The sequence below is a fragment of the Saccopteryx bilineata genome, chromosome 1, assembly GCF_036850765.1.
Source record: "Saccopteryx bilineata isolate mSacBil1 chromosome 1, mSacBil1_pri_phased_curated, whole genome shotgun sequence".
NCBI lineage: Eukaryota > Metazoa > Chordata > Mammalia > Chiroptera > Emballonuridae > Saccopteryx > Saccopteryx bilineata.
The window spans coordinates 318,569,563-318,578,644 of record NC_089490.1 but is presented as its reverse complement, the minus strand read 5'-3'; positions in this window follow the sequence as shown (position 1 = coordinate 318,578,644).

Below are 9,082 nucleotides of genomic sequence, written 5' to 3'. Positions count from 1 at the left end.
GTCAGAAAAGCTTGGGTTTTTGCTGACTTGACTCCAGGCCCGGTGGTGGTAAAAGCCAGCTTAAGTGTGCAGTTTAGGTCCATGTGCACCTAAGCCCCACTGATGTTGTCATCCCTACTTCCATTGCCCTAACTCACCAAGTTTGCAATCTATGGAGGGGTTGGTGGGGTGAGGTCAGTCTCAGCCCACATAATAGTCTTTCTATAGAAGACTCTGTGAGAAGACCAGGCAGCAGCAAAAAGAGGTGGAGCAACTGAAAAGTATAAGCAAATCTTAAAGAATGTGGACTCTTACAAAGCTGCTATGAACTCTAAGCAGAAAGAAATTGATCATTATACACAGGTTGGTCCCTTCCACACATACCTGGGCACAGAAAATGCAGATACAAGCAGTGAATAGAGTTGTAGCTCCAGATGGGTAGCCCATGGTGGGCTTACAAACAACATCTGACATCATCCTGTACCTGGATCCTGGCCTAGAGGACCCAGAACTAACACAACCGGTAGTGGGTGGCAGACTGCACCAATAGTAGACTCAACTAACCACACAAGCAGTATGTTCAAAAGAGGAATCCAGCAAGCACCAAATCCTGCTGAGAATAACTATATCCCATAGGAGAGACACTGCACAGCCTCTAATACACATGATCAAGTTTGACCCTTACAGCCAGACAGCATGAAGTGTTAACTCCACCCATGAAAAGGCCAACAGCATTCAAGATTCACGTATAACAGGTGGGTAAATATAACCTTCGAGAAACATTCCTAGAGCAAGGAGCTCAGGTGGCCTAGAGGTTAGTTACCACCAAGGCCACCTTCCTCATAAAAATGTTGTAACAAATTTGGGAATCAGAGCAGAGCTATCTAATACCCAGACAAAATGGGATCAAAGAAATATGCCCCAAATAATCAACAAGAAAAATCTCCAGAAAAAAACTAAATGAAATGGAAGCAACCAACTGCCAAATGCAGAGTTTAAAATAATGGTTATTAGGACACTCAAGGAACGTAAAGTAAGAATGGATGATCACAATGAGAACTTAACAGAGATGGTAAGCATTAGAAAGAACATTGAAACCATAAAAACAAACCAGTTAGAAGTGGCAAATACAATAACAGAAATGAAACTGTGCTAGAAGGAATCAACAGCAGCCTGGATGAAGGAGAGAATCAATTCAGCACTATAGAGAACAAGACAAATGTAATCACAGAAGCAGAGGAAAAAGAAAAAATGGCTCAAAAAACTGAGGAAACTAAGAGACCTCTGTGACAACATGAAAAGAAACAACATCTGCATCATAGGGGTAACTGAAGGAGAAGAGAACAAACAAGGGATAGAGAATTTATTTGAAGAAATCGTAGCTGAAAACTTCTCTAATTTGATGAAAAATTAGAGGTATCACACTTCCTGATATCAAGTTACACTACAAGATCATTGTAATCACAACAGCCTGGTACTGGCATAAGAACAGGCATACAGATCAATGGAATAAAACAGAGAACCCAGAAATAAACTCATGCTTTTATAGTCAATTAATATTTGACAAAGGAGGTGTATATAATAAAGACAGGCTCTTTAATAAATGGCATTGGGAAAATTGATCAGGTACATGCAAAAAAATAAAATTAGATTACCAATTTAGACCACCACAAAAATAAATTCAAAATGGATAAAAGACTTAAATATAACTTACAAGCCATAAAAATCCTAGAAAAAAAAAACATAGGCAGTAGATTCTCAGACATCTCTCATAGCAACATGTTTGCTGAGAGAGGCAGGCAAATGAAATAAAGGACAAAATAAACAAATGCGACTACTAAACTAAAAAGCTTTTGCACAGCAAAAGACACCATTAACAAAATAAAAAGACAACCCACTCTATGGGGGAACATATTCTTCTATACATTGATAAGGGGCTAATAAACAAAATTTATAAAGAACTTATAAAACTCAACACTTAAAAAACAATACAATTAAAAAATGGGCAAAGGGTCAGATAGATACTTCTCTAAAGAGGACATACAGATAGCCAATAGGCACATGAAAAAAAATGCTCAAGGTCACTAATCATTTGAGAAATGCAAATTAATACCACAATAACATTCTCACACCTGTCAAAATGGCTCTCATGAACAAATCAACAAATAACAAGTGCTGGCGAGGGTGTGGAGAAAAGGGAACCCTCTTGCGCTGCTGGTGGGAATGCAGACTTGTGCAGCCACTGTGGAAAACACAAAAATTAAAAATAGAATTGCCTTATGATCCAGCTATCCCACTTCTAGGAATACATCCTAAGAATCCCAAAACACTAATTCAAAAAGAGATATGCACCCCCATGTTCACTGCAGCATTGTTTACAATAGCCAAGACCTGAAAACAGCCAAATGTCCATCAGTGGACAAGTAGATAAAAAAGCTTTGGTATATTTACACAATGGAATACTACACAGCCATAAAAAAGAAGGAAATTTTACCTTTTGCAACAGCATGGATGGACCTGGAGATTATTATGCTAAGTGAAATAAGCCAGGCTAGAAAGACAAATACCATATGATCTTATTTATATGTGGAATCTAACGAACAAACTGAACTGAGAAACAGAATAGAGCCAGAGCAGGTTTACAAGGAACAGAGGGACAGCTGTCAGAGGGAAGGGAGAAGAGGGGATGGGATCAGAGAAGGTAAAGGGATTAACCAAATTATATATATACATGACACAGGTACAGACAACAGGGTAGCAATGCCAGAGAGAAGGGGGGTGTGGTATGGGAAGGGGATTAAAGGGGGTGAAATGACAGTGGAAGGGGACATTGCATGGGGTCAGAGGTGGGTATGATGTGGTGTGTAGAGGCTACTATATTGAGTGGGACACTTAAAACCATGTCAACAAAATAAGTTAAAAATAAAAATTTTAAATTAAAAAAAAAGAATAAAAGTGATGAGATGATAAACCAAAATTTCAGAACAGTCATTACTTATGATGGAGCCAGATGAGGGGAAAAACATATAAGTAGACAAGAGTTATTAATAATGACCTAGGATATGATGATAATCATGTATTGGATTAGTCATTTTTTTCAAGCTTTATTTTGCAGATACGTTCTTCATTATATATCAAATATTATATTACAAAGGAAAAAATAAAATATATAGAAATATTTTTTAAATATAAAAAATGACTAAATACTATGAATAAGTCAGTAAGTATCATTTTTCTCTAACATTTTAAGTAAAGAAGTTATTTATTTATTCTCCACTTACTGAGGAAGCACAACGAGGCAGGCACTATGCTGGTTTCTAAGAATTTAGTGTCCTTGAAAACCTTACAATCTGGTAGAAGACCTTTACCATGATGGCACTTCTCTATGAATGGGAAGATAAGTAAAATGCCATATAAAAATGTCTAGCACATAGTAAATGCTTAAAACTACTATCTATAACTCTTATTGCTACCACTTTTGTTATTTGAGCAGAAAAATATAGCCTTGAGGTCATTGGCACTGAGCATTTGATATTGTTCAAGAAGTTTATTTTCTTTCTTTCCAATCCAATGTGTACACAATAATGGATGTTTCTGTTTCATCTGGTGCCTCTGAGTAGGGGAAAATGAAAGGTAAAAGAACAAAGCACACCAAATACTATTTAATCTGAGCTCTATGCCACAATACCTGTTTCTTTAATATTTACTCTCTTTATAAATGTTTGCTCTTAGCTTTAGTCTAATACTTTCAGGAATACAATTTCCTCACAGGGTTCTAGTTATCTTTAGAAAATCAAAAGTAGGACTAGTTTATTTGCCAAATTGGAGAACTAAAAAGCAATACATAATAGACTTCCTGCTTAGTAAGTCAAATGGCTTTGGACTCACGTACCTATCTCATAAAACATTTGATGTGCCTGTCAGATAAAGTGGCTTATGTACACATTAACTGATAATGCTTCAGTTTGGGATTAAAATAGGAAGTATAAGTACACTCTATTAACAAAGGAGTATTAAAGCAAAAAAATATAATATTTTGCTACATTCTTTAGCAGAATAACTACTCTCATTGTATAGACAAACTAGAAAGTAACTTATGCAATCTTTATTCATGGCCAAAATGATTTCTCTCAGATCTCAGTGGGCAACAATACACAAAGCCTGAAACCATATAAAACCAGGTGCTTAAATGCTAGATGTCCCACACAAGTCACACAAGAATCAAATCAATTAAATCTAGTTATGCTCAGCTCTGGAAATTTGAAAAATGTCTCTACCAAATGGCACAGTCCCCCCCACCCTCGATCCCCCACCCCTGTAAACAGGGCCCTGTGGACACACTCCTCCACACCAGGCCATCTGTTGTTTCATTGTGGTAAGTTAAAACAAGTAACTAATTTCACTACAGAGAACAATTCATTATTCAAAGCTCTCTCACAGAACGAAGTTCTAATTGAACTATGTGTGCTCCATACTCTGTGTCATTAGAGTAAGGGGAAAGAATGGGCTCTCATTTAATTGTTCAGATCTTTTGGCTCTACTTTCTACAAAAAGCCAAAAACATAAGTGAAAGAATCCCTCTAGTGGTGAAATAGACCAAGAATGAAGCAAGGTGGTCCAGCTAAAGTTGCCTAATTTTGACTTGAAAAAAGGAAGAACACAGAACTGTGAGAAAGACAGATAGGAAATTTGTGCTAGTATTTGTAGTCACCAAATAAAATAAAGATGTCTGGTCAAGTTTAAAATAATGGATATACCTATGCAATATTTGGAATATACTTATACTAAAATATTAGTTGTTATCTAAAATTGAAATTTAACTGGGCATCCTGTATTTTATCTATTAAGTCTGGCAACATCATGGAGGCAAATCTGTTGTCCAGCAAATATGGCAGCAGGGTCTAACTGAGCTCAAGATAGAAATCATATGATCACCATATAGGGAAAGCAACAGCAACAATAAAATAGATCCTAGAGTCATTTAGAAATGAACATGACATTTCTAGGACAAAATTGACCAACCTGGTTGAAACTGGGGGATACAAGCAGTACCCACACTATTGAAATCCCATGCCACCTTAACCAGTTTCATCTTATGATTTCTTTTAATCTGAAGTGAAATATATGCCAGTATTGACAAAGGGAATAAACAGGCTGCAAATATTCACACATAGAGCCATGAGACTTTCTCAACTAAAAGAAACAACACACCTTTTGCTTATTCATAGCCATGTACATATTATTTGACAGTCACCTCTCATTATGGGAAAGTTTAGTTTTGGTTTTTGACAGGTCATAGCTGATGCCATGGTCATGGTGATGTGTCAGAATTTACACACTAGAGCTCAGATGTGTAACAAAAGCAAGTGTCTTCATTTTCCTATGAATCTGTTAAGCTCCCTCCCTGCAAAGCACTATTCTGGCATGTGGGCTGGGGGGGGGGGGGTCTGGGGCAGGGAATTAAAATGCCAATTAGAAGTGAATCATTCTTTTCTTGTCTAAAATAGTCTTTTTTTTTCTTGAAAGACCCCTTTAGGAAAAATATTCAGCTAATTCAAAATTCAAACTATCCATCAGAGCTGTCATTACTCTCAAAGGGATAGTCTGTATTCTTCTTTCACAAGACAGTTCCCAGGAACAGAGGAAAGCTCAGGTGTGCCCAGAGAGCTGGGGGGTTAGAGGGGCCAGTCCATCTCTGGCTGAGACCCAGACAGACAGGGTATAGAATACCCAGCACAGCAACTCAGTCCTGCCAGGTCTGTCAGCTCTGTTGTGACTACCCTGTTTCCCTGAAAATAAGGCATCCCCCGAATATAAGACCTAGTGTAATTGTTTGCAAGCTTAGAAATATAAGGCCTCCCCTGAAAATAAAACCTAGCGCATCTTTAGGAGCAAAAATTATTATTAGGCACTGTCTTATTTTCAGAGAAACAGGGTAGATTGTTGTACCTGGAAATAGAGTCACAAGAAATTCTTGATGGAATTCAGAATTTGGCTGGTTATGCTGATGTTTGTGATGACATGACTACAGTATATTAATAAATGTTGATTTTTTGTTCAATAATTGTGAATTCTTGTTCATAGAAAAATAAGACATCCCCTGAAAATAAGACCTAGCACGTCTTTAGGAGCAAAAATTAATATAAGACACTGTCTTATTTTGGGGGAAACACGGTGGTATGTTTCAAGAATGTTCAGATTGTGTGACTCATGGTCTATTCTTTCAGTATATCAGGCGCTTCTTGAACTTGACTCCGGAACCTTCCTACCTGGGCGCCTACAGGTGCTTCAGGTCCTCAGGATCTTTTGGGCTCTCGGTCTGGCCTCCTCCTCAGCAGGCCATGCTGCGCCCTTGGCTATGGTAAACAGTTCTGACCACATCACGCCATTGGGTCTCGATCAGCTACTTTCTGTGTCCTACACCAGAGCACATGAGAAATTCTGGGTCTTCCTCCATGCCACCGCTATGGCAGTTTTTAAGAGCTAGAAGCAATCTCCAGCACTCTTCGTGACCCAGAATGCCCAATCATCGTTGTTCGCCTGTTGGCCTGTTGCGGTTGCTTGTGCTGGCCTGGGATTCCCTGTGAAGTGGTCTGCTTCCTAACAGGAAATGAGGGTTCAGGCTCTTGCTGTTTTCACATCCCCCCTCAGCCCATCTGAGATTTCTCCCACTCTTCAATAACCACCTCCAGAGTTTCTTGTTTAAACGGCTTAAGTGTGGTTCATTCATAGGCCATAAAACATAGCCATTTTAAGTGTGTAGATCAATGCATTTTAGTAAATTTATATGGCTTTACAACCATTGCCATAATGCAGTTTTAGAACACTTATATCACCTTAAAATATTCCCTTATGCCCATTTATAATCAATCCTGGGTTTCAGCAACTACTAGTCCTTTTCTGTTCTGGGAGAAAGGGCTTCCACTTCTAGTATGTTGGACCAGGTAATCAAGAACAATTTTACTAGGGACAGATAATAATCAACTTATATGCATAATGTATGACTTACCTATGAATGATAATGTATATGAAAATTACCAAATCAAATCTAGGAAAATGTGGGAACCCAATAAAATAAAAATAGTTCACAAAACTGCTTTTACCCTGAGAACATTTGCTCATATGAAAAGCTATCTGTGAATAGAACTAAAATTTTAGTTTTAGAGTGAAGGTAACTAAAGCAAAAGCTTGCCTAAGAAGGAAGACTGACAAATGCCACCATCCACTCATTAAATTGGGGGCCTCAGAAAAAAGAGCAAACTGGAAGTAAGCTAATACTTTTTGAGATTTGCAGGCCAAGTATTACAGGGAAACTTAATCTTCAATCTTGGGTAATCAGACATAAAATGATCAACAAGGAAACTAAACAATATGAGCAAAAAAAAAAAAAAAAGGAAAAAGAGACAATTAAAGCAGACTCATTAAGACTTCATAAGTAGAATTATCAAACATATACTGTGACACTATGCTAAATATGTTTATAGAAATTTTTTAGATCTTGAAGATACAAGAAAAGAATTGGTAACTACAAAAAGTGGTAAGACAAACTGTGAAAACAACTAGCTAGCGCTTCCAGAGCAGAAAAATAGTAACTAAAATTTAAATTCCTACTATGCATTTTATTGACTGTTTTTGGCAGCCTTTTACAAATTCTTATTCTTTCTTTCTCCTTGTTATTCTATCCACTAATTTCCCCCCAACTTTACTAAGCCACGAAATCTGGACACAAAAGCAACAGGGGTACTGATATCTCATCAGTAAATTTGGCTGCACATAGCTTCTTGTTCACTGGTTTGTTAATGCTCTTTCTAGAAATTTATATCCAAATCCTTTATTGGAAGGAAATAAAATAACTTGCATCAAAGCTGGGCAGGGAGTCTGCATTCATTAGGATGCTTTTTTTTTGCATGTCAAAAAAAAAAAATACCATCTTGAGCTAGCTTAACTACAATAGAAAATCATCCTAACAACACTGTGTTGCAGAATCTAAGTACAGAATTGGCACATGATTTTTAGAATAAAACTTGAAAAACTGAATCAAATATTATGTCTTTCCTAAGTCTTCCTTCTTCTCTCTTTCTTTTGTTTCACTCAGCTTCTTGGCTTCACTTTGAGCCATGGAGAGAGAATGACCTCATTGTCTTGTATCTCAGAGCTATCATCTTTATCTTCAGTGGCCATCCTTACTCCCAGAAGGCACAGGAGAAAGAAAAACACAATATTAGCTGTCCACTATCAAAACAACACTGTTTACACTCATATGACTTTTATCTATAGGTTTGTAGATCTGACAAATTGCATGAATAAGAAACTATAATTAGTTCTACAGTATATAAAACCATGTAAAATAGCCCTGGCTGGTTATCTCAGTGGTAGAGCGTCGGCCTGGCGTGCGGGGGACCCAGGTTCGATTCCCGGCCAGGGCACATAGGAGAAGCGTCCATTTGCTTCTCCACCCCCCACCCCCTCCTTCCTCTGTCTCTCTCTTCCCCTCCAGCAGCCAAGGCTCCATTGGAGCAAAGATGGCCCGGGCACTGGGGATGGCTCCTTGGCCTCTGCCCCAGGCGCTAGAGTGGCTCTGGTCTCAGCAAAGCTACGCCCTGGAGGGCAGAGCATGCCCCCTGGTGGGCAGAGCTTCGCCCTTGGTGGGCGTGCCGGGTGGATACCGGTGGGGTGCATGCGGGAGTCTGTCTGTCTCTCCCCATTTCCAGCTTCAGAAAAATACAAAAACAAACAAACAAAAAAAAACATGTAAAATAGAAAAAAAAGAAATAAAAGATAAAAGATTTCTGGCTCTAGCAAACTAGCTGATTTAGATTAACCTTTCTACTTCAGAAAACTAAAAAAGCAGGAAGAAATGGGTTTTAATATTAAAAGGCATGTTTTGACCTGAGTAGATAAATGGTTATTTAATAGGTGTTTGATATGATTTTTTTTCTGAGTATGATTATAGTGTACAACAAAAGGGGGGTTTAAAATATCAAAAGAAAAAATCAATCCCTTAATATATAAAGAGTTAACTTTTAAAAATATAAAAATTAGCAAGGAATTGTAACAGAAACTTGACAAAAAAAGAAGCATAAAATATGATCATTTTCACTAA